A 20537-nucleotide genomic window follows, 5' to 3' on the forward strand; every position below is an offset into this window, starting at 1 on the left:
GAGAGAGTGCAGTGAGGGGGAGAGTGCAGTGAGGGAGAGAGTGCAGTGAGGGGGAGAGAGTGCAGTGAGGGAGAGAGTGCAGTGAGGGAGAGAGTGCTATGTGTGGTTACATTACAGCCCCCTGATTATACTCCGTTACCGGTGTCGGCTGTAGCGCTCCCCCCGATTTCTCATTAGCTTTATGTAGCGGTTACTGAGTGACAGCAGCTATAATGACAGAACCAGATACGCCAGGGAAACGCGTCACTTGCGCAGGAAGGTCGCCTACAGAATAACCGCGGGGCCCCCGGCCCTTTGTCTGATCCTGTAAACACTAATCTCTAGGTAATGACACTGTGACTTGTAATCTACAATTATTCCAATTACAGCCAGCGCAGTGCGCGTCCTGTCACTTGTCTGCAGCTGATGGGTGTAGAAGTTACTGATTGTGTTTCTGTGTAGCGCACGTATACGGTATATACAGGTATACAAGGTGCAATAGCCTATGTGATAAGCAGCTTCTGGTCTTCATTGAAGTGAGGAGGGACGAGCTGAGGCGGCAGGAAGCCAAAGACTGAGAGTTACAGTACATAGCAGAAGGAACAAGCTCCCCAGCAGCACAGAGTATATCAGGAGATGAGTGATGTGTCAGTGAGGACAGCATACCTCTCCACTGCCCCGCGGTCCTGTGTGCCACGGTGTCCTAACTGTGCCCGCTGTCCTAACTGTGTGCCCGCTGTCCTGTGTGCCCGCTGTCCATCCACGGGCCCCGGGCAATAACATGCTATGATGCCCCTTCCAATATGACATATATATGACACAGCAGCAGAACATTGATCCATGACAGGGGGCTCTGCAGCGTGCTGATCATTCCGGCTTCCTTCAAGGGTGAGATTATTGGCCGGCTACCAGCCCCCCTCTGTGTCCGTGCCCAGTACTTCAGTACCAGCTGTACCCCCCTGATGGTGGGCCTGTGTGAGGCTCCTGTTATACTTCCATCCATTCCCCTCCTCACGTCACTGCTCAGTGCTGCTGTGAGACCCTGCCCGCTGCACCACTCCTGGGCAGCACAGCTGAGAGCCGGGCGTCACAGACTATTGACCAAGCATCACGCCCCGGGTTATTTTGTACAAAATGCATCGACCTTTATCGCCAGATTTTTATAAACAAGCACAAATGCCAGTATTTACCCCTCTGAAATGCCCCCTGATGCCCTGGCTACCCCGCAGTGGTATCTCTCGTCCCCTCAGTATATAAAGCAGAGATTGCGGGTCTGTGATCACACCCTCCCCCCTTACGCGTCCGCTGCACGTGCTGTTCTTTGAAATGCGCTGACGCCCGATCCGCTCCATTGTGTGGTGACAGAACTGGCAGCGCTCTCTGCTGCGCGACAAACGGTTTCTCAGAACTGGTATCTGGTGACTTCGTGTCTCCAGAGTTCCCAGAAGATATGCGCGATTTCAAAGGGAATAATGTATAGTGTGTTTTTGATTTGAAGGATCTGGGTTTGTGAGAATTATTCTAAAGATCTATTTATTATCTCACACATCCAGAAGCTGCTGACATTATACAAACACTCAAGGGTCTATGGCCCTCATTCAGAGCCGTTCGCTATTTGCGGTCGTTCGTTTAAAAACAAGGGGTGGCTATTCAAATGATCCGTACGCACATTGCAGTCTGTTCACACCTCTAAGTCTGAACGAACGAGCAAAACATACGCTCGTTTATTTGTTAAAAACGCCCCCTGGCCGCTCGCATCCTACGTCATGTCCGCTATTTATTAGATTAATCGAGTACATCGACCAGCGTATGAACTGCTCGCTATTCTTGTGGTTGGTGTTTGCTACCACAAATTTGCGAGCAGTTCTGGCTCTAAAATAACCCAGTGACGTGATCAATGACGCTGCTGTTTTAAATATACACACCCATAAAACGCCCGTTTTGACCTTTAAGCACGCCTGCGTTCGGATCTCCACTCCCCATTTTCAAGCACCTTCCCCTGTTACCACCCACATACGCCTCATTCTGTCACTCAAAATAGCAGGCACTCGCTATATAGCGTACAAACGATTTTCGGCCGCACTGACTGGTTCGCGCATGCGTACTAAAAAGCGTACGCATGCGCAGATGTGCAAACATCGCTCGGAACGAGCGTACTGCCGCTAACGAGCGGCTCTGAATGAGGGCCTATGTACTAAGCAGTGTTAGGAGACAGCGAAAAGTGATAAGAAAGTGATAAGGTGCCAGCCAATCAGCTCCCAACTGTAATTTTTCAAACACAGCCTGTGAGATGACAGTTGGGAGCTGATTGGCTGGCACCTTATCACTTTCTTATCACTTTTCACTCTGTCTCCTAAGACTGCTTAGTAAATAGACCCCTTAGAGGTTTAGCTGAGTGTAAGGAGGCAGACGCCATCTGTGCGTAATGCGTGTGCCTGTAGTGGAGGGTTACTCGCCAGGCCCGCGCTGCGTATGAATGTTTGGTAATTTGGGGCAGATGTACTAAGCTCTGGAAAGTGATAAACTACCAAACACTCTGCTCCTAACTGTAATGTTACAAGCTGTGTTTGAAAAATGACAGGAGCTGATTGTTTGGTCCTTTGATATCACTCTCCAAGGCTTAGTGAATAGACGCCATTGTCTGTAATCAGTTCTGCAGTAATGTCATTTAGTTATGTATGTATGTTCTACCCCCCTTTGTACAGCATTAGGGAATGCCGGTGGCGATGTGTAAACACGAGATAAGAATAATTATACACATGGCGCGGCACTGGAATCGCTTTTGGAGGGCATGTTCCTCTGTGAGTGGCTCAGACGTGAAGTGCGCAGTTTGTGCCTATGCGGATGGCGTACAGGGTGGCGATGTGTTGGCGACCAGCCCTTAGCAGGTTAGGGCCTCTCTTATCTTACTAAACAAAAGGACTTTACTCCTTATTAATGATTTGTATCTTTGAGAAATGCTGTGACTTTTCCGCTTTGGATATAACCATCAGTATTTGGAATATTGACATTTATGGAACCCAGGTGCAGTGCTGGGCTGATATTATTGCACTTCTAGTCTGAATACTACAGAGAAATTACGTTCAGCCCTCGTCCAAGTTTTACAGCTCCCTCTGGACTATATATAACATTCTGTGCTTTAACCTGACCTCTCATTGTAAGACAGAGAAGAATATAACGGCTATTAATCTGCCCCCTGGGGACTGATTGGCAGCTGGGCAAATACTGGGAGAAGAACTCAGCGTATTAAATAATCATCATGATCATCATTTATTTGTAAGGCAACACAAAAATATACATTACCAGACAGTCAGAGAGATAAATCTTACACAGCACAGACTGCACAGGACACGTACAGATGAGGTGGACAATGGCGGTGTAGATGCGAGACAGAGTGCAGAGAGGGCTCTGTTCCTGAGCGCAGAGAGGGCTCTGTTCCTGAGCGCAGAGAGGGGTCTGTTCCTGAGCGCAGAGAGGGCTCTGTTCCTGATTGCTTATGGTCTATTGGCAAAGGCCAGTAGTGAGATATTAGGGGCTCAATACAATTAGGTGCGAAGGGGGCGAATTGCCATTGCAATAGCTTACAATTCGCCTGCAAACAAAAATTTGCAAATCTGGCCTGGTGGCACCGTAAATGCGGCATACAGCCGCATAGGCGGAGGTCAGAGGCAAATCTAAGATAGTGTGAGGAGGAGTGACTGACGGTTAGCAGCAGATCTAACAAGGTGTAAGGATAGGCAGGGATCAGAGAAAAATCTAAAAGCATGAGGAGAGGAGGAGGTCAGAAGCAGATCTAAGAGGGTGTGAAGAGGATAGACGGGGTTCAGAGAAGATCTAAGAGAGCATGAGGAGAGGAGGAGGTCAGAAGCAGATCTAAGAGGGTGTGAGGAGGAAAGGCGGGGTTCAGAGAAAGATCTAAGAGAGCATGAGGAGAGGAGGAGGTCAGAAGCAGATCTAAGAGGGTGTGAGGAGGATAGGCGGGGTTCAGAGAAAGATCTAAGAGAGCAAGAGGAGAGGAGGAGGTCAGAAGCTGATCTAAGAGGGTGTGAGAAGGATAGGCAGGGTTCAGAGAAAGATCTAAGAGAACAAGAGGAGAGGAGGAGGTCAGAAGCTGATCTAAGAGGGTGTGAGGAGGAATGGCGGGGTTCAGAGAAAGATCTAAGAGAGCATGAGGAGAGGAGGAGGTCAGAAGGTGATCTAAGAGGGTGTGAGGATAGGTGGGGTTCAGAGAAAGATCTAAGAGAGCATGAAGAGAGGAGGAGATCAGAAGCAGATCTAAGAGGGTGTGAGGAGGAATGGCAGGGTTCAGAGAAAAATCTAAGAGCATGAGGAGAGGAGGAGGTCAGAAACTGATCTAAGAGGGTGTGAGGAGAATAGGCGGGGTTCAGTGAAAGATCTAAGAGAGCATGAAGAGAGGAGGTCAGAAGCAGATCTAAGAGGGTGTGAGGAGGATAAGCAGGGTTCAGAGAAAGAGCTAAGAGAGCAAGAGGAGAGAAGGAGGTCAGAAGCTGATCTAAGAGAGTATGAAGAGGATAGGCAGGGTTCAGAGGAAGATCTAAGAGAGCATGAAGAGAGGAGGAGGTCAGAAGCAGATCTAAGAGGGTGTGAGGAGGATAGACGGTGTTCAGAGAAAGATCTAAGAGTGCATGAAGAGAGGAGGAGATCAGAAGCTGATCTAAGAGGGTGTGAGGAGGAATGGCGGGGTTCAGAGAAAGATCTAAGAGAGCATGAAGAGAGAAGGAGGTCAGAAGCAGATCTAAGAGGGTGTGAGGAGCATAGGCGGAGTTCAGAGAAAGATCTAAGAGAGCATAAAGATAGGAGGAGATCAGAAGCAGATCTAAGAGGGTGTGAGGAGGAATGGCGAGGTTCAGAGAAAGATCTAAGGGAGCATGAACAGAGGAGGAGGCCAGAAGCAGATCTAAGGGTGTGAGGAGGATAGGCGGGGTTCAGAGGAAGATCTATGAAAGCATGAAGAGAGGAGGAGGTCAGAAGCAGGTCTAAGAGGGTGTGAGGAGGAATGGCGGGGTTCAGAGAAAGATCTAAGAGAGCATGAGGAGAGGAGGAGGCCAGAAGCAGATCTAAGAGGGTGTGTGGAGGATAGGCGGGGTTCAGAGAAGGATCTAAGAGAGCATGACGAGAGGAGGAGGTCAGAAGCAGATCTAAGAGGGTGCGAGTAGGAATGGCGGTGTTCAGAGAAAAATCTAAGAGCATGAGGAGAGGAGGAGGTCAGAAGCTGATCTTAAAGGGTGTGAGGAGGTTAGGCGGGGTTCAGAGAAAGATCTAAGAGAGCATGAAGAGAGGAGGTCAGAAGCAGATCTAAGAGGGTGTGAGGAGGATAGGCGGGGTTCAGAGAAAGATCTAAGAGAGCAAGAGGAGAGGAGGAGGTCAGAAGCTGATCTAAGAGGATGTGAGGAGGAATGGCAGGGTTCAGAGAAAGATCTAAGAGAGCATGAAGAGAGGAGGTCAGAAGCAGATCTAAGAGGGTGTGAGGAGGATAGGCGGGGTTCAGAGAAAGATCTAAGAGAGCATGAGGAGAGGAGGAGGTCAGAAGCTGATCTAAGAGGGTGTGAGGAGGATAGGCGCGGTTCAGTGAAAGATCTAAGAGAGCATGAAGAGAGGAGGAGATCAGAAGCAGATCTAAGAGGGTGTGAGGAGGAATGGCGGGGTTCAGAGGATGAGCTAAGAGAGCATGAAGTAAGGAGGAGGTCAGAAGCTGATCTAAGAGGGAGTGAGGAGGATAGGCGGGGTTCAGAGAAAGATCTAAGAGCATGAGGAGAGGAGGAGGTCAGAAGCAGATCTAAGAGGGTGTGAGAAGGATAGGCGGGGTTCAGAGAAAGATCTAAGAGCATGAGGAGAGGAGGAGATCAGAAGCAGATCTAAGAGGGTGTGAGGAGGAATGGCAGGGATCAGCGAAAGATCTAAGAGAGCATGAGGAGAGGAGCAGGTCAGAAGCAGATTTAAGAGGGTGTGAGGAGGATAGGCAGGGATCAGAGAAAGATCTAAGAGAGCATGAGGAGAGGAGGAGGTCAGAAGCTGATCTAAGAGGGTGTGAGGATAGGCGGGGTTCAAAGAAAGATCTAAGAGAGCATGAGGACAGGAGGAGGTCAGAAGCTGATCTAAGAGGGTGTGAGGAGGAATGCGGGGTTCAGAGAAAGATCTAAGAGAGCATGAGGAGATGAGGAGGCCAGAAGCAGATCTAAGAGGGTGTGAGGATTGGCGGGGTTCAGAGAAAGATCTAAGAGAGCATGAGGAGAGGAGGAGGTCAGAAGCTGATCTAAGAGGGTGTGAGGAGGAATGGCGGGGTTCAGAAAAAAATCTAATACCACTTTCAGACAGAAAAATCCCCAAAACCCGGGTTTTTCCCGTATCGTTCAACCCGGGAAGGACCCGGGAATTTGCTCCTAACCCACTTTCACACAGCACATAATTCCCGGGAAATTCCTGGGTCGACCCCTTTCACACAGAACCCAGATTATCCCTGCAATATATAGTGTGTCATAATAAATCGACTGCTTTATGGAACGCAGAGATGAGGTCATGAAAAGTGCAGCCTGTGCACCGCCATCTCAGCCAATAAGCGCTGCTTACTATGCCTGGAGTAGAAAAACCCGGGTCCGCACCTTTCAGACAGCCGCCAACCCGTGTAAGACCCGGGAAAAACCCTGGTAAATACCTGGGTCGAAGTACCCGGGAATCAGGTCCCGTGTTGACCCTTTCAGATAGAAAAAAAAACCTGGGTCGACCCGGCAAGAGCCGGAAAATTACCGGGTTCTTTTCTCTGTCTGAAAGGGGTATAAGACAGCATGAGGAGAGGAGGAGGTCAGAAGCAGATCTAAGAGGGGTTCAGTCAGAGACAGATTTAAGTAAGCAAGAGGAGGAAAGGCGTTGGTTTGAGGCAGATCTAAGAGGGTTAGTGTAGGAGAAGAGGAGGTCAGAGGCATATCTAAGAGGGCAAGAGGAGGAGAGGCGAAGGTGAAAGGTAGATATAAAAGGGCAAGAGGTGGAGGTCAGAGCCAGATCTAAGAAGACTAGAGGAGGAGAGGAGGAAAACAGGCATCTCTAAGAGAGTAAGAGTGTCATGTGATGAGGTCTGTGGCACTGCTTAGAGAAATCTCAGCACGGAAGTCATGATGGATTATATAGACAGAAAAGGCGAAAGAGGGGACGTCAAGACGGGAACCCGCATTCTGTATGTCTGTACATTGGAGCACACCCGCATTCTATATGTCTGTACATTGGAGCACACCCGCATTCTGTATGTCTGTACATTGGAACACACCCTCATTCTGTATGTCTGTACATTGGAGCACACCCGCATTCTGTATGTCTGTACATTGGAGCACACCCGCATTCTGTATGTCTGTACATTGGAACACACCCTCATTCTGTATGTCTGTACATTGGAGCACACCCGCATTCTGTATGTCTGTACATTGGAGCACACCCGCATTCTGTATGTCTGTACATTGGAACACACCCTCATTCTGTATGTCTGTACATTGGAGCACACCCGCATTCTGTATGTCTGTACATTGGAGCACACCCGCATTCTGTATGTCTGTACATTGGAGCACACCCGCATTCTGTATGCCTGTACATTGGAACACACCCCCATTCTGTACGTCTGTACATTGGAGCACACCCGCATTCTGTATGTCTGTACATTGGAGCACACCCGCATTCTGTATGTCTGTACATTGGAGCACACCCGCATTCTGTATGTCTGTACATTGGAGCACACCCGCATTCTGTATGTCTGTACATTGGAGCACACCCTCATTCTGTATGTCTGTACATTGGAGCACACCCGCATTCTGTATGTCTGTACATTGGAGCACACCCGCATTCTGTATGTCTGTACATTGGAGCACTCCCGCATTCTGTATGTCTGCACATTGGAGCACACCCGCATTCTGTATGTCTGTACATTGGAGCACACCCGCATTCTGTATGTCTGTACATTGGAGCACACCCGCATTCTGGATTACATTGGAGCACACCCGCATTCTGTATGTCTGTACATTGGAGCACACTCGCATTCTGTATGTCTGTACATTGGAGCACACCCCCATTCTGTATGTCTGTACATTGGAGCACACCCCCATTCTGTATGTCTGTACATTGGAGCATACCTCCATTCTGTATGTCTGTACATTGGAGCACACCCCCATTCAGTATGTCTGTACATTGGAGCACACCCGCATTCTGTATGTCTGTACATTGGAGCACACCCGCATTCTGTATGTCTGTACATTGGAGCACACCCCCATTCTGTACATCTGTACAATGGAGCACACCCGCATTCTGTATGTCTGTACATTGGAGCACACCCGCATTCTGTATGTCTGTACATTGGAGCACACCCGCATTCTGTATGTCTGTACATTGGAGCACACCCGCATTCTGTATGTCTGTACATTGGAGCACACCCCCATTCTGTATGTCTGTACATTGGAGCACACCCCCATTCTGTATGTCTGTACATTGGAGCACACCCCCATTCTGTATGTCTGTACATTGGAGCACACCACCATTCTGTATGTCTGTACATTGGAGCACACCCCCATTCTGTATGTCTGTACATTGGAGCACACCCCCATTCTGTATGTCTGTACATTGGAGCACACCCCCATTCTGTATGTCTGTACATTGGAGCACACCCGCATTCTGTATGTCTGTACATTGGAGCACACCCGCATTCTGTATGTCTGTACATTGGAGCACACCGGCATTCTGTATGTCGGTACATTGGAGCACACCCGCATTCTGTATGTCTGTACATTGGAGCACACCCGCATTTTGTATGTCTGTACATTGCAGCACACCCCCATTCTGTATGTCTTTATATTGGAGCACACCCCCATTCTGTATGTCTGTACATTGGAGCACACCCGCATTCTGTATGTCTGTACATTGGAGCACACTCGCACTCTGTATGTCTGTACATTGGAGCACACCGCCATTCTGTATGTCTGTACATTGGAGCACACCCCCATTCTGTATGTCTGTACATTGGAGCACACCCGCATTCTGTATGTCTGTACATTGGAGCACACCCGCATTCTGTATGTCTGTACATTGGAGCACACCCGCATTCTGTATGTCTGTACATTGGAGCACACCCGCATTCTGTATGTCTGTACATTGGAGCACACCCCCATTCTGTATGTCTGTACATTGGAGCACACCCGCATTCTGTATGTCTGTACATTGGAGCACACCCGCATTCTGTATGTCTGTACATTGGAGCACACCCGCATTCTGTATGTCTGTACATTGGAGCACACCCTCATTCTGTATGTCTGTACATTGGAGCACACCCGCATTCTGTATGTCTGTACATTGGAGCACACCCGCATTCTGTATGTCTGTACATTGGAGCACACCCGCATTCTGTATGTCTGCACATTGGAGCACACCCGCATTCTGTATGTCTGCACATTGGAGCACACCCGCATTCTGTATGTCTGTACATTGGAGCACACCCGCATTCTGGATTACATTGGAGCACACCCGCATTCTGTATGTCTGTACATTGGCGCACACCCGCATTCTGTATGTCTGTACATTGGAGCACACCCCCATTCTGTATGTCTGTACATTGGAGCACACCCCCATTCTGTATGTCTGTACATTGGAGCATACCTCCATTCTGTATGTCTGTACATTGGAGCACACCCCCATTCTGCTGATATATATAATCACCACATGTCAGTGCAGCCCCTTCAATTGAACATTTGCATTTTTCTTCCCAGTATAATAGTTGTTTGTTCCTGGTTTATATATTAAGTCATGTATAACAACTGGGGGTCTTAAGATTGTCTTTGAGGGGGTGATTTAGAGATGTACTGTACAGTCTGTGGGCGTGATTCAGAGATGTACTGTACAGTCTGTGGGGGTGATTCAGAGATGTACTGTACAGTCTGTGGGAATGATCAGAGATGTACTGTACAGTCTGTGGGAATGATCAGAGATGTACTGTACAGTCTGTGGGAATGATCAGATATGTACTGTACAGTCTGTGGGAATGATCAGAGATGTACTGTACAGTGTGTAGGAATGATCAGAGATGTACTGTACACTCGGTGGGAATGATCAGAGATGTACTGTACAGTCTGTGGGAATGATCAGAGATGTACTGTTCAGTCTGTGGGAATGATCAGAGATGAATTGTACTGTCTGTGAGGGTGATTCAGAGATGTACTGTACAGTATGTGGGAATGATCAGAGATGTACTGTACTGTACAGTCTGTGGGAATGATCAGAGATGTACTGTACTGTACAGTCTGTGGGAATGATCAGAGATGTACTATACAGTCTGCGGGAATGATCAGAGATGTACTGTACTGTACAGTCTGCGGGAATGATAAGAGATGTACTGTACAGTCTGTGGGAATGATCGGAGATGTACTGTACAGTCTGTGTAAATGATCAGAGATGTACTGTACAGTCTGTGGAGGTGATTCAGAGATGTACTGTACACTATGTGGGAATGATCAGAGATGTACTATACAGTCTGTGGGAATGATCAGAGATGTACTGTACAGTCGGTGGGAATGATCAGAGATGTACTGTACAGTCGGTGGGAATGATCAGAGATGTACTGTACAGTATGTAGGAATGATCAGAGATGTACTGTACAGTCTGTGGGAATGATCAGAGATGTACTGTACAGTCTGTGGGAATGATCAGAGATGTACTGTACAGTCTGTGGGAATGATCAGATATGTACTGTACAGTCTGTGGGAATGATCAGAGATGTACTGTACAGTGTGTAGGAATGATCAGAGATGTACTGTACACTCGGTGGGAATGATCAGAGATGTACTGTACAGTCTGTGGGAATGATCAGAGATGTACTGTTCAGTCTGTGGGAATGATCAGAGATGAATTGTACTGTCTGTGAGGGTGATTCAGAGATGTACTGTACAGTATGTGGGAATGATCAGAGATGTACTGTACTGTACAGTCTGTGGGAATGATCAGAGATGTACTGTACTGTACAGTCTGTGGGAATGATCAGAGATGTACTATACAGTCTGCGGGAATGATCAGAGATGTACTGTACTGTACAGTCTGCGGGAATGATAAGAGATGTACTGTACAGTCTGTGGGAATGATCGGAGATGTACTGTACAGTCTGTGTAAATGATCAGAGATGTACTGTACAGTCTGTGGAGGTGATTCAGAGATGTACTGTACACTATGTGGGAATGATCAGAGATGTACTATACAGTCTGTGGGAATGATCAGAGATGTACTGTACAGTCTGTGGGAATGATCAGAGATGTACTGTACAGTCTGTGGGAATGATCAGAGATGTACTGTACAGTCTGTGGGAATGATCAGAGATGTACTGTACAGTCTGTGGGAATGATCAGAGATGTACTGTACAGCCTGGGGGAATGACCAGAGATGTACTGTACAGTCTCTGGGGGTGATTCAGCAGAGGACGGAATTGCAGAGCCGCATACAAGCAGCTTTGTAATTCCATCCTTGCTTAGATGCAAATGTAGCAGGAGGTGTCTGACACCCCAGCACTGCGGCCGAGGTCACCACGGCAACCATCGGTTGCGATGGTGTACGGCGCCTCAGTTTAAGCAGGCTGGCTAGCGTGCGTGGCCAGGAATCTGCATCCATGAACGCAGATCCCGGCCTCGCCACTCTCGGAAAACCGTTTCCTGGAACGCAGGCCGACCCCGAGATCACACTGAACCCTTTTGGCACATGCGCAGGACGGGTCCGGCGTAGACGTAGAATCCTGATAATTGGGAACCTGCGTGCAATGCTGAATCAGGCCCTGTGCTAGGTGTCAAAGTGCGACGCTCTATTTCCGGTAGAACATGTGATCTGTCCATTGAAAGCAATAGCTGAGGCCCATAGATCGCAGAGGTGCGGTGAAAACATGCAAAGTTCATTAACATAACTCGTCCCGCGGTACAAAGTCTCAGGTTTATAGGCATCCTATCGCACAGGGGAGAGGGGGGGACTGTTTGCATGGCACCTTCTCACTTACCCATCTTCGTAAGTAACTACCCAGTATCACAAGCCCATCAGCAGGGCAGGCTGTGGAGCCTTGGCATCCCCATACCCCATCTGTGTTATCTTGACCTTGAAATGTGTTTGTGACTTGCACAGACTACTTCGCTGTCAGTCATTCATTGCGCTATAATCTGAAGCGACAGTCTCCCGTCTACAGACCGCATAACATGATGCCTTTCTAGACGCTCCATAACAGACTGACAGGCTTCCTCAGAACAAGCATGAAGCTGGGCCCTTCTGCCCCAATTAGCCACACTGGTGAGTAATTCATTATTGCAGGACAGTGAAAGATGCTACAGCGGTCTATGGCCCAGTATCCTCATCTTCCGTGTCGCCTTCCCGGCTCTACCCACCTGATCCTTTCTCTCTGATTTCATGCCAGGGCCGGGAGAAGTGTAATTGTGCGGCTGTCTAATGGGCCTTTCTTCACGTCTACAAGATGATCTGCCAAGTGCAGGGGGGAGAGAGAAGCCATCGATATGGGAGAGTGTAAAATTGCTCCCAGGTCTGGGTGCTCACGTCTCACCTCTGTCTGTGGCTCCACAGTTGTCTGTAAAATCATTTTTGTTGCAGAGTGTCCAGAAGTCTAATTTTCTGCCAGCGGAGCTCCATGTTCTCTCTTGTTTTGGAGACAAAGGGATCGTTGTTTATCTGTGTCCCAGGGGAGCCATCGGCCTTTGTTTATTGGGCCTGTGATCTATACACCGAGGGGGCAGCTGACCAGTGATGTCCCGGATTCCGTGCAGTAACCTGTACAGGGCTATATATACAGGTGACAGTCTAATAAGAAGAGGTGTACGATATAAATCCCTATAAAGAGATACTATTAGTACAGTTGTGTGTAAGTTACTGTTATGCTGAAACCAAGCATGAAGATAAAATGTCCTCAGTTTCCCAATTGCAGTTTTCTTGCATTACTGCTGTACAGTACATCATGTCTGGGAATTATTTATACAGGGAGACACTCAGGGATCCTCTAAGACCACGTTTGCCCTTAAGAGGCCATTTGATATGAGGCACTTTTTGTGGTCTTTACTCTTTCCCCATCCGGCTTTCCTCAGAGCAGGGGAGATCAGGACAAGCAGTGAGCGTAGTACCCATATGGATGAGGGGTATTAGTGTGGAGCAGTCTGCCGGACCCTCGTGGCAGAGCCGTAACTAGACTTTTTGGTGCCCTGTGCCAGAGAGAACATTGGCGCCAAAACCCCCCACCACCCATTTTTTTAAATAGACATAATATTGTGCACCTGAGAGAGGGCCATGGCCTCATGGGGAAGGGCCAGGGAAGAGATAGGGGAGGCCAGAAGATGCTGGGGATAAATAGGGACATAATATAGTGCACCTGAGAGAGGGCCATGGCCTCATGGGGAAGAGATAGGGGAGACCAGGAGATGCTGGGGATAAATAGGGACATAATATAGTGCACCTGAGAGAGGGCCATGGCTTCATGGGGAAGGGCCAGGGAAGAGATAGGGGAGGCCAGAAGATGCTGGGGATAAATAGGGGCATAATATAGTGCACCTGAGAGAGGGCCATGGCCTCATGGGGAAGGGCCAGGGAAGAGATAGGGGAGGCCAGGAGATGCTGGGGATAAATAGGGACATAATATAGTGCACCTGAGAGAGGGCCATGGCCTCATGGGGAAGGGCCAGGGAAGAGATAGGGGAGGTCAGGAGATGCTGGGGAAAAATAGGGACATAATATAGTGCACCTGAGAGAGGGCCATGGCTTCATGGGGAAGGGCCAGGGAAGAGATAGGGGAGGCCAGGAGATGCTGGGGATAAATAGGGACATAATATAGTGCACCTGAGAGAGGGCCATGGCCTCATGGGGAAGGGCCAGGGAAGAGATAGGGGAGGCCAGGAGATGCTGGGGATAAATAGGGACATAATATAGTGCACCTGAGAGAGGGCCATGGCCTCATGGTGAAGGGCCAGGGAAGAGTTAGGGGAGGCCAGGAGATGCTGGGGATAAATAGGGACATAATATATTGCACCTGAGAGAGGGCCATGGCCTCATGGTGAAGGGCCAGGGAAGAGTTAGGGGAGGCCAGGAGATGCTGGGGATAAATAGGGACATAATATATTGCACCTGAGAGAGGGCCATGGCCTCATGGGGAAGGGCCAGGGAAGAGATAGGGGAGGCCAGGAGATGCTGGGGATAAATAGGGACATAATATTGTGCACCTGAGAGAGGGCCATGGCTTCATGGGGAAGGGCCAGGGAAGAGATAGGGGAGGCCAGAAGATGCTGGGGATAAATAGGGGCATAATATAGTGCACCTGAGAGAGGGCCATGGCCTCATGGTGAAGGGCCAGGGAAGAGTTAGGGGAGGCCAGGAGATGCTGGGGATAAATAGGGACATAATATATTGCACCTGAGAGAGGGCCATGGCCTCATGGGGAAGGGCCAGGAAAGAGATAGGGGAGGCCAGGAGATGCTGGGGATAAATAGGGACATAATATTGTGCACCTGAGAGAGGGCCATGGCTTCATGGGGAAGGTCCAAGGAAGAGATAGGGGAGGCCAGAAGATGCTGGGGATAAATAGGGGCATAATATAGTGCACCTGAGAGAGGGCCATGGCCTCATGGGGAAGGGCCAGGGAAGAGATAGGGGAGGCCAGGAGATGCTGGGGATAAATAGGGACATAGGCCCTCATTCAGAGCCGCTCGCAATTAGCGCTCGCTCGTTCATAAAAAGGGGGTGGCTATTCAAATGAACCGTTCGCTCTTTGCGGTCTGTTGCCGCCTCCATGTCTGAACGAGCGAGCAAAACATACGCTCGTTTATTTGATAAAAACGCCCCCTGGCCGCTCGCATCATACGTCATGTCCGCTATTTATTAGATTAATCGAGTACATCGAACAGCGTATGAACTGCTCGCTATTCTTGTGGTTGGTTTTTTCAACCACAATATTGCGAGCAGTTCTGACTATAAAATAACCCAGTGACGTGGTGAATGACGCTGCTGTATTAATTATGCACACCCATAAAACGCCCGCTTTGACCTTTAAGCACGCCTGCGTTCTGATCTCCACTCCCCCTTTTCAAGCACCTTCCCCTGTTACCACCCACATACGCCTAATTCTGTCACTCAAATTAGCAGGCACTCACTATATAGCGAACAAACGATTTTCGGCCGCACTGACTGGTTCGCGCATGCGTACTAAAAACCGTACGCATGCGCAGATGTGCAAATATCGCTCGGAACGAGCGTACTGCCGCTTACGAGCGGCTCTGAATGAGGGCCATAATATATTGCACCTGAGAGAGGGCTATGGCCTCATGGGGAAGGGCCAGGAAAGAGATAGGGGAGGCCAGGAGATGCTGGGGATAAATAGGGACATAATATAGTGCACCTGAGAGAGGGCCATGGCCTCATGGGGAAGGGCCAGGGAAGAGATAGGGGAGGCCAGAAGATGCTGGGGATAAATAGGGACATAATATAGTGCACCTGAGAGAGGGCCATGGCCTCATGGGGAAGAGATAGGGGAGACCAGGAGATGCTGGGGATAAATAGGGACATAATATAGTGCACCTGAGAGAGGGCCATGGCTTCATGGGGAAGGGCCAGGGAAGAGATAGGGGAGGCCAGGAGATGCTGGGGATAAATAGGGACATAATATAGTGCACCTGAGAGAGGGCCATGGCCTCATGGTGAAGGGCCAGGGAAGAGATAGGGGAGGCCAGGAGATGCTGGGGATAAATAGGGACATAATATAGTGCACCTGAGAGAGGGCCATGGCCTCATGGGGAAGGGCCAGGGAAGAGATAGGGGAGGTCAGGAGATGCTGGGGAAAAATAGGGACATAATATAGTGCACCTGAGAGAGGGCCATGGCTTCATGGGGAAGGGCCAGGGAAGAGATAGGGAAGGCCAGGAGATGCTGGGGATAAATAGGGACATAATATAGTGCACCTGAGAGAGGGCCATGGCCTCATGGGGAAGGGCCAGGGAAGAGATAGGGGAGGCCAGGAGATGCTGGGGATAGATAGGGACATAATATAGTGCACCTGAGAGAGGGCCATGGCCTCATGGGGAAGGGCCAGGGAAGAGATAGGGGAGGCCAGGAGATGCTGGGGATAAATAGGGACATAATATAGTGCACCTGAGAGAGGGCCATGGCCTCATGGTGAAGGGCCAGGGAAGAGTTAGGGGAGGCCAGGAGATGCTGGGGATAAATAGGGACATAATATATTGCACCTGAGAGAGGGCCATGGCCTCATGGTGAAGGGCCAGGGAAGAGATAGGGGAGGCCAGGAGATGCTGGGGATAATATAAGAGGAAGCTACAAGTGAGAATGATAATAAACAGGAAAAGTGACAGGTCTAAGCAGCGCCCCGTGCCCTGCAGTGCCCTGTGCCATGGCACTGGTCTCACTACCCTAGTTACAGCCCTGTCTCTTGGCTTTGGGAGGAGGTGTTGTAAATTGCGACATTTGTCTGATATGGGTGAGAATGTGCCATGAGGATCCATGTTCCATTACACTTAGTTGGCTATTTACTAAGCCTTGTATGGAGATAAAGTGAACAAAGTACCAGCCAATCAGCTCCTAACTGCCATGTCACAGGCTGTGACAGATAAAAGTTGGTTAGCTGGTATTTTGTCTCCATCCAAGGCTTAGTAAATAGCCCCCTAATAGTTCCTGATATTGACAGTTATAACAATATAATAATAATAATAATAATAATAATCTTTATTTATATAGCGGTTTTCTAAATTGCTCCCAGGTCTGGGTGCTCACGTCTCACCTCTGTCTGTGGCTCCACAGTTGTCTGTAAAATCATTTTTGTTGCAGAGTGTCCAGAAGTCTAATTTTCTGCCAGCGGAGCTCCATGTTCTCTCTTGTTTTGGAGACAAAGGGATCGTTGTTTATCTGTGTCCCAGGGGAGCCATCGGCCTTTGTTTATTGGGCCTGTGATCTATACACCGAGGGGGCAGCTGACCAGTGATGTCCCGGATTCCGTGCAGTAACCTGTACAGGGCTATATATACAGGTGACAGTCTAATAAGAAGAGGTGTACGATATAAATCCCTATAAAGAGATACTATTAGTACAGTTGTGTGTAAGTTACTGTTATGCTGAAACCAAGCATGAAGATAAAATGTCCTCAGTTTCCCAATTGCAGTTTTCTTGCATTACTGCTGTACAGTACATCATGTCTGGGAATTATTTATACAGGGAGACACTCAGGGATCCTCTAAGACCACGTTTGCCCTTAAGAGGCCATTTGATATGAGGCACTTTTTGTGGTCTTTACTCTTTCCCCATCCGGCTTTCCTCAGAGCAGGGGAGATCAGGACAAGCAGTGAGCGTAGTACCCATATGGATGAGGGGTATTAGTGTGGAGCAGTCTGCCGGACCCTCGTGGCAGAGCCGTAACTAGACTTTTTGGTGCCCTGTGCCAGAGAGAACATTGGCGCCAAAACCCCCCCCCACCCATTTTTTTAAATAGACATAATATTGTGCACCTGAGAGAGGGCCATGGCCTCATGGGGAAGGGCCAGGGAAGAGATAGGGGAGGCCAGAAGATGCTGGGGATAAATAGGGACATAATATAGTGCACCTGAGAGAGGGCCATGGCCTCATGGGGAAGGGCCAGGGAAGAGATAGGGGAGGCCAGGAGATGCTGGGGATAAATAGGGACATAATATAGTGCACCTGAGAGAGGGCCATGGCCTCATGGGGAAGGGCCAGGGAAGAGATAGGGGAGGCCAGAAGATGCTGGGGATAAATAGGGACATAATATAGTGCACCTGAGAGAGGGCCATGGCCTCATGGGGAAGAGATAGGGGAGACCAGGAGATGCTGGGGATAAATAGGGACATAATATAGTGCACCTGAGAGAGGGCCATGGCTTCATGGGGAAGGGCCAGGGAAGAGATAGGGGAGGCCAGGAGATGCTGGGGATAAATAGGGACATAATATAGTGCACCTGAGAGAGGGCCATGGCCTCATGGTGAAGGGCCAGGGAAGAGATAGGGGAGGCCAGGAGATGCTGGGGATAAATAGGGACATAATATAGTGCACCTGAGAGAGGGCCATGGCCTCATGGGGAAGGGCCAGGGAAGAGATAGGGGAGGTCAGGAGATGCTGGGGAAAAATAGGGACATAATATAGTGCACCTGAGAGAGGGCCATGGCTTCATGGGGAAGGGCCAGGGAAGAGATAGGGAAGGCCAGGAGATGCTGGGGATAAATAGGGACATAATATAGTGCACCTGAGAGAGGGCCATGGCCTCATGGGGAAGGGCCAGGGAAGAGATAGGGGAGGCCAGGAGATGCTGGGGATAGATAGGGACATAATATAGTGCACCTGAGAGAGGGCCATGGCCTCATGGGGAAGGGCCAGGGAAGAGATAGGGGAGGCCAGGAGATGCTGGGGATAAATAGGGACATAATATAGTGCACCTGAGAGAGGGCCATGGCCTCATGGTGAAGGGCCAGGGAAGAGTTAGGGGAGGCCAGGAGATGCTGGGGATAAATAGGGACATAATATATTGCACCTGAGAGAGGGCCATGGCCTCATGGTGAAGGGCCAGGGAAGAGATAGGGGAGGCCAGGAGATGCTGGGGATAATATAAGAGGAAGCTACAAGTGAGAATGATAATAAACAGGAAAAGTGACAGGTCTAAGCAGCGCCCCGTGCCCTGCAGTGCCCTGTGCCATGGCACTGGTCTCACTACCCTAGTTACAGCCCTGTCTCTTGGCTTTGGGAGGAGGTGTTGTAAATTGCGACATTTGTCTGATATGGGTGAGAATGTGCCATGAGGATCCATGTTCCATTACACTTAGTTGGCTATTTACTAAGCCTTGTATGGAGATAAAGTGAACAAAGTACCAGCCAATCAGCTCCTAACTGCCATGTCACAGGCTGTGACAGATAAAAGTTGGTTAGCTGGTATTTTGTCTCCATCCAAGGCTTAGTAAATAGCCCCCTAATAGTTCCTGATATTGACAGTTATAACAATATAATAATAATAATAATAATAATAATAATAATCTTTATTTATATAGCGGTTTTCTAAATTGCTCCCAGGTCTGGGTGCTCACGTCTCACCTCTGTCTGTGGCTCCACAGTTGTCTGTAAAATCATTTTTGTTGCAGAGTGTCCAGAAGTCTAATTTTCTGCCAGCGGAGCTCCATGTTCTCTCTTGTTTTGGAGACAAAGGGATCGTTGTTTATCTGTGTCCCAGGGGAGCCATCGGCCTTTGTTTATTGGGCCTGTGATCTATACACCGAGGGGGCAGCTGACCAGTGATGTCCCGGATTCCGTGCAGTAACCTGTACAGGGCTATATATACAGGTGACAGTCTAATAAGAAGAGGTGTACGATATAAATCCCTATAAAGAGATACTATTAGTACAGTTGTGTGTAAGTTACTGTTATGCTGAAACCAAGCATGAAGATAAAATGTCCTCAGTTTCCCAATTGCAGTTTTCTTGCATTACTGCTGTACAGTACATCATGTCTGGGAATTATTTATACAGGGAGACACTCAGGGATCCTCTAAGACCACGTTTGCCCTTAAGAGGCCATTTGATATGAGGCACTTTTTGTGGTCTTTACTCTTTCCCCATCCGGCTTTCCTCAGAGCAGGGGAGATCAGGACAAGCAGTGAGCGTAGTACCCATATGGATGAGGGGTATTAGTGTGGAGCAGTCTGCCGGACCCTCGTGGCAGAGCCGTAACTAGACTTTTTGGTGCCCTGTGCCAGAGAGAACATTGGCGCCAAAACCCCCCCCCACCCATTTTTTTAAATAGACATAATATTGTGCACCTGAGAGAGGGCCATGGCCTCATGGGGAAGGGCCAGGGAAGAGATAGGGGAGGCCAGAAGATGCTGGGGATAAATAGGGACATAATATAGTGCACCTGAGAGAGGGCCATGGCCTCATGGGGAAGGGCCAGGGAAGAGATAGGGGAGGCCAGGAGATGCTGGGGATAAATAGGGACATAATATAGTGCACCTGAGAGAGGGCCATGGCTTCATGGGGAAGGGCCAGGGAAGAGATAGGGGAGGCCAGAAGATGCTGGGGATAAATAGGGGCATAATATAGTGCACCTGAGAGAGGGCCATGGCCTCATGGGGAAGGGCCAGGGAAGAGATAGGGGAGGCCAGGAGATGCTGGGGATAAATAGGGACATAATATAGTGCACCTGAGAGAGGGCCATGGCCTCATGGGGAAGGGCCAGGGAAGAGATAGGGGAGGCCAGGAGATGCTGGGGATAAATAGGGACATAATATAGTGCACCTGAGAGAGGGCCATGGCCTCATGGGGAAGGGCCAGGGAAGAGATAGGGGAGGCCAGGAGATGCTGGGGATAAATAGGGACATAACATAGTGCACCTGAGAGAGGGCCATGGCCTCATGGGGAAGGGCCAGGGAAGACATAGGGGAGGGCAGGAGATGCTGGGGATAAATAGGGACATAATATAGTGCACCTGAGAGAGGGCCATGGCCTCATGGGGAAGGGCCAGGGAAGAGATAGGGGAGGCCAGGAGATGCTGGGGAT

General features: G+C 49.2%; 1 protein-coding gene and 1 long non-coding RNA gene across 2 annotated transcripts in view; both read left to right on the forward strand.

The window, feature by feature from the left end:
• The window catches only part of LOC148453895 (attractin-like protein 1), a 482434-nt gene that overhangs the window by 417669 nt on the left and 44228 nt on the right, over positions 1-20537 (forward strand). The gene's annotated exons all lie outside the window — the stretch shown is intronic.
• LOC148453896 (uncharacterized) lies at positions 12487-19319 on the forward strand. Its single transcript, XR_015874860.1, has 3 exons — positions 12487-12793; positions 16819-17017; positions 19128-19319. It is a non-coding gene; the product is annotated as an uncharacterized LOC148453896 (long non-coding RNA).

Source organism: Taudactylus pleione, unplaced genomic scaffold (genome assembly GCF_031769625.1).
Source record: "Taudactylus pleione unplaced genomic scaffold, aTauple2 ptg001065l, whole genome shotgun sequence".
Classification (NCBI taxonomy): domain Eukaryota; kingdom Metazoa; phylum Chordata; class Amphibia; order Anura; family Myobatrachidae; genus Taudactylus; species Taudactylus pleione.